Here is a 5000-nt window from a genome sequence, read left to right as displayed (position 1 = left end):
TCGCCGCGCTCACGTGGGCAACCGTTTAACGCCAACAAGGTAGGGGCCCCGCCGGGGGAGGGCGCGCAGACACTTGAAGCCGTAGACCCGTCGCCCTAAGGGTGGAGACGGGAGCGGGGCGGTCTGCGCGACGGCGTTCGCTTGACGGGGGACCCGGCGGCCCCGACACGGAGCCGGAGCCGGAGACCAGGGTTGACCGAGGCCGCGGCGTGGGACGCCGCCACCAAGGGATTTGCGCTTTGGGGGAAACCCAGCCCCGAAGTACCGGACGCCCGGACGGACTCCGTGCGGGGAGACCCCTCGGCATGTGGGAAGGGAAAGAAGATGGTGGGGAAAAAAAAAGAACCGGTCTTTTTTTTTTTTTTTGTCCCTTTTCCCGATCCGGCAATGATCCTTCCGCAGGTTCCCCTACGGAAACCTTGTTACGACTTTTACTTCCTCTAGACAGTCAAGTTCGGGCGACTTCCCGGCACCGCCAGGGACTCGGGTCGAGAGCCCCCGGCGTGCAGGTCCGACGACCTCGCTGGGCCGTCCGATCGGTAGTAGCGACGGGCGGTGTGTACAAAGGGCAGGGACTCAATCGGTGCTGGCTGGTGACCCGCGCCTACTGGGAATTCCTCGTTCGTGGGGAAGAATCTCAATCCCCAGTCCCAATCACGAGCGTGGGTTTCACAGGATTACCTCGGCCTCTCGGCTTAGGTGACGACGCCCGCTGACCCGCTCAGTGTAGCACGCGTGCGGCCCCGGACATCTAAGGGCATCACAGACCTGTTATAGCTCCATCTCACGTGGCTTCCGAACCACTTGTCCCTCTAAGAAGCTCGCACGCCGACCGCCAGAGGGCCGCGTAGCTAGTTAGCATGTCGGGGCCTCGCCCGTTATCGGAATTAACCAGACAGATCGCTCCACCGACTAAGAACGGCCATGCACCACCACCCACAAAATCGAGAAAGAGCTCTCAATCTGTCAATCCTTCCTGTGTCCGGACCGGGTGAGGTTCCCCGCGTTGAGTCGAATTAAGCCGCAGGCTCCACTCCTGGTGGTGCCCTTCCGTCAATTCCTTTAAGTTTCAGCTTTGCAACCATACTCCCCCCGGAACCCAAAGACTTCGGTTTCCCGGGAGCTGCCCGGCGGGTCATTTGCTATGGGTCGACGCCGCCGGATCGCTAGTCGGCATCGTTTACGGTCGGAACTACGACGGTATCTGATCGTCTTCGAACCTCCGACTTTCGTTCTTGATTAATGAAAACATTCTTGGCAAATGCCTTCGCTTCTGCGCGTCTTGCGCCGGTCCAAGAATTTCACCTCTAGCGGCGCAGTACGAATGCCCCCGGCCGTCCCTCTCAATCATGGCCCCGGTCCACAGAAAAACCCACAAAATAGGACCGCGGTCCTATTCCATTATTCCTAGCTTCAGTGATGCGGGCGGCAAAGGCCTGCTTTGAACACTCTCCTTTTTTCAAAGTAAACGCCTCGGACCCCGCGGGACACTCAGCCAAGAGCATCGAGGGGGCGCCGAAAGCCACAGGGCGCGGTCGGGGCCCCCCGCGTTTTTGCCGCGGTGCGGCGCCTCGCGGCGCGACCGCGGCGGAGGGGCCCCCGCCCGAGATCCAACTACGAGCGTTTTAACTGCAGCAACTTTAGGGTACGCTATTGGAGCTGGAATTACCGCGGCTGCTGGCACCAGACTTGCCCTCCAATGGCTCCTCGTTAAAGGGCTTAAAGTGTACTCATTTCGGTCGCGGCTCCTCACCAGAGGCCCGCACCGCTATTTATCGTCACTACCTCCCCGAGTCGGGAGTGGGTAATTTGCGCGCCTGCTGCCTTCCTTGGATGTGGTAGCCGTTTCTCAGGCTCCCTCTCCGGAATCGAACCCTGATTCCCCGTTACCCGTCGTCACCACGGTAGGCGCGTAGCCTACCGTCGACAGTTGATAGAGCAGACATTCGAATGAGACGTCGCCGCCGCGGGGGGCCAGCGATCGGCTCGAGGTTATCCAGAGTCACCAAAGCTTGCACGGTCGGGGGTCCCCCCCCGCCGCCGCCGCCCCCCCGGCAAAACCCCGCCCCAGCGAAAAGACGAACCGGATACCGCGACCCGGTATGCCCCGTGAGACGGAGAGAGCCCGGGGGGCGCGCGGGAGGGAGTTCCCCCTCGTGGGTTTTTCGGTCCTGATAAATGCACGCGTCCCCCCCGGAGGGGTTCGGCGCTCGTTTGCATGTATTAGCTCTAGGATTGCCACAGTTATCCAAGTAACGGGAGGAGCGATCAAAGGAACCATAACTGATTTACTGAGCCATTCGCAGTTTCACTGTACCTCGGCCGTGTGTACTTAGACATGCATGGCTTAATCTTTGAGACAAGCATATCCTACTGGCAGGATCAACCAGGTAGCCCAGCCAGCCGTGCCGGGGGAGGGGGCCCCCGGAGGCATTAGGGCGATGCGCCCGCGCCGAGCCGCCCCGGCGGGGGGCAAAGATGGGAGGGTGGAGAGGCGGGGGAGAGGGTAGGGGTGGGCATGGGGGTGGCGACGGGGCTGCCGCGCAGTCCGTCAGTCCGCCCGCACGCACGCCCGCCCGCCCGCCCGCCCGCCGTTCCCCCGGGTCCGGAGAGTTTGAGAAACACAGTGCTTGTCGCGGCCCGCGCCGCGCCGAGACGAGGCGAGGCCGCGTGGTAAGGCCTCTGGGACAGACGGGGCCGTTGGGTCTCGCTACCGATGGGTCGTGGGGGGGCTTCCCCTCCTCTCTACTGGGCAGGAGAGGGGCAGATGGGTAGCCCCACAACCGTGTTCGCGTGGAAGGAGGAACCGTCGGCCCGAACGCCGGATCGACTTTGACGGCCGACCAGGCCGGCCGGGGCCCTCCGAAGGGCGGGTCGGGATTGCCGATCGGTCGGTGGGAAACCTGGTTTTGCAAACCTGGGAGGGCGGCGCAGGTGCACGCACCCCCGGAGGAGCCCCCACAGCCCACCCCTGTCACACGGGTACGATCTCCGAGGGGTTACGGGGTCGGTGGAGCTCCCGTTTGCAGGACAGCGTTTCCGAAATTGGGTGGAGCACAGCCTGGAGTTGTCTGGGGACCGAGGCCCACACCGAAGGGGTCGGACGAACCCTGACCACCTGATCCTCCTCCACCACCACCACCACCACCACCACCACCACCACCACCACACTTACACCAACTCCCCGGGACCTCCGGAACCTCCGGGACCTCCTGGACGAATCCCCACTCATACCCAGTAGACACCAGCTCCATCTCCGGGAGCTCCTGGCCCTCTCATACCGAGGAAACAAACAAACAAACAGACAGACAGACAGACAGACAGACAGACAGACACCAGCTCCAGCTCCAGCTCCATCTCCGGGAGCTCCTGGCCCTCTCATACCGAGGAAACAAACCCCAGCTCCAGCTCCAGCTCCAGCTCCATCTCCGGGAGCTCCTGGCCCTCTCATACCGAGGAAACAAACCCCAGCTCCAGCTCCAGCTCCAGCTCCAGCTCCAGCTCCAGCTCCATCTCCGGGAGCTCCTGGCCCTCTCATACCGAGGAAACAAACCCCAGCTCCAGCTCCAGCTCCAGCTCCAGCTCCAGCTCCAGCTCCATCTCCGGGAGCTCCTGGCCCTCTCATACCGAGGAAACAAACCCCAGCTCCAGCTCCAGCTCCAGCTCCAGCTCCAGCTCCAGCTCCAGCTCCATCTCCGGGAGCTCCTGGCCCTCTCATACCGAGGAAACAAACCCCAGCTCCAGCTCCAGCTCCAGCTCCAGCTCCATCTCCGGGAGCTCCTGGCCCTCTCATACCGAGGAAACAAACCCCAGCTCCAGCTCCAGCTCCAGCTCCAGCTCCAGCTCCAGCTCCATCTCCGGGAGCTCCTGGCCCTCTCACCACTCATACCAAGAAAACACCAGCTCCATCTCCGGGACCTCCTGGCCCACTCACCACTCATACCCAGTAGACACCAGCTCCATCTCCGGGAGCTCCTGGCCCTCTCACCACTCGTACCGAGGAAACAAACAGACACCAGCTCCATCTCCGGGACCTCCTGGCCCTCCTGGACGACTCCCCACTCATACCCAGGAGACACCACCTCCACCCCCGCTACACTTACGCCAACACCCCGGGACCTCCGGGACCTCCGGGACCACTCACCACTTATACCCAGGGACACCGCCGCCGCCGCCGCCGCCGCCGCCGCCACCACCGGACTCCATACACCCACAACCGGGGCCGGGGCCGGGGCCGGGGCCGGGGCCGGAGCCCGGTCAAGACCCCTTCTCCGCAACCTTTACCTCCGGGCGTGCCCGGGTACCCACGCTTAAGCACCCCCTCCCGCCGACTAAACCCACGAGTCCGCGGCGTCTGGAAGTCGGCGCCCCTGGTACTCCGGGCAAAGGCTCGTGCCCCTGGTACTCTGGAAGTCGCCGCCCCTGGTACTCCGGACAGTACCGGGGGCAGCCCAGCACCTGCCGTGCCTGCCTGCCAGACAGACAGACAGACAGACAGACAGACAGACAGACAGACAGACAGACAGACAGGCAAAGTCATGCGGTGGCCGCTCACCACGCATAACCAGGAGACACCACCACCACCACCACACTTACACCAACTCCCCGGGACCTCCGGAACCTCCGGGACCTCCTGGACGAATCCCCACTCATACCCAGTAGACACCAGCTCCATCTCCGGGAGCTCCTGGCCCTCTCATACCGAGGAAACAAACAAACAAACAGACAGACAGACAGACAGACAGACAGACAGACAGACAGACAGACAGACAGACAGACACCAGCTCCAGCTCCATCTCCGGGAGCTCCTGGCCCTCTCATACCGAGGAAACAAACCCCAGCTCCAGCTCCAGCTCCAGCTCCAGCTCCAGCTCCAGCTCCATCTCCGGGAGCTCCTGGCCCTCTCATACCGAGGAAACAAACCCCAGCTCCAGCTCCAGCTCCAGCTCCAGCTCCAGCTCCAGCTCCATCTCCGGGAGCTCCTGGCCCTCTCATACCGA

At 63.0% G+C, this 5000-nt stretch overlaps 1 pseudogene; it reads right to left on the bottom strand.

Annotated features, from left to right (window-relative positions):
- Nucleotides 1-385: 385 nt before the first annotated feature.
- Nucleotides 386-2393, bottom strand: LOC146303987 (18S ribosomal RNA; annotated as a pseudogene).
- Nucleotides 2394-5000: the final 2607 nt, after the last annotated feature.

The sequence above is a fragment of the Lutjanus erythropterus genome, unplaced genomic scaffold (genome assembly GCF_056507025.1).
Source record: "Lutjanus erythropterus isolate fLutEry1 unplaced genomic scaffold, fLutEry1.hap2 Scaffold_186, whole genome shotgun sequence".
NCBI classification, from domain to species: domain Eukaryota; kingdom Metazoa; phylum Chordata; class Actinopteri; order Lutjaniformes; family Lutjanidae; genus Lutjanus; species Lutjanus erythropterus.
The sequence above is the reverse complement of the archived record's forward strand: the minus strand, read 5'-3'. Positions and strand labels throughout refer to the sequence as shown.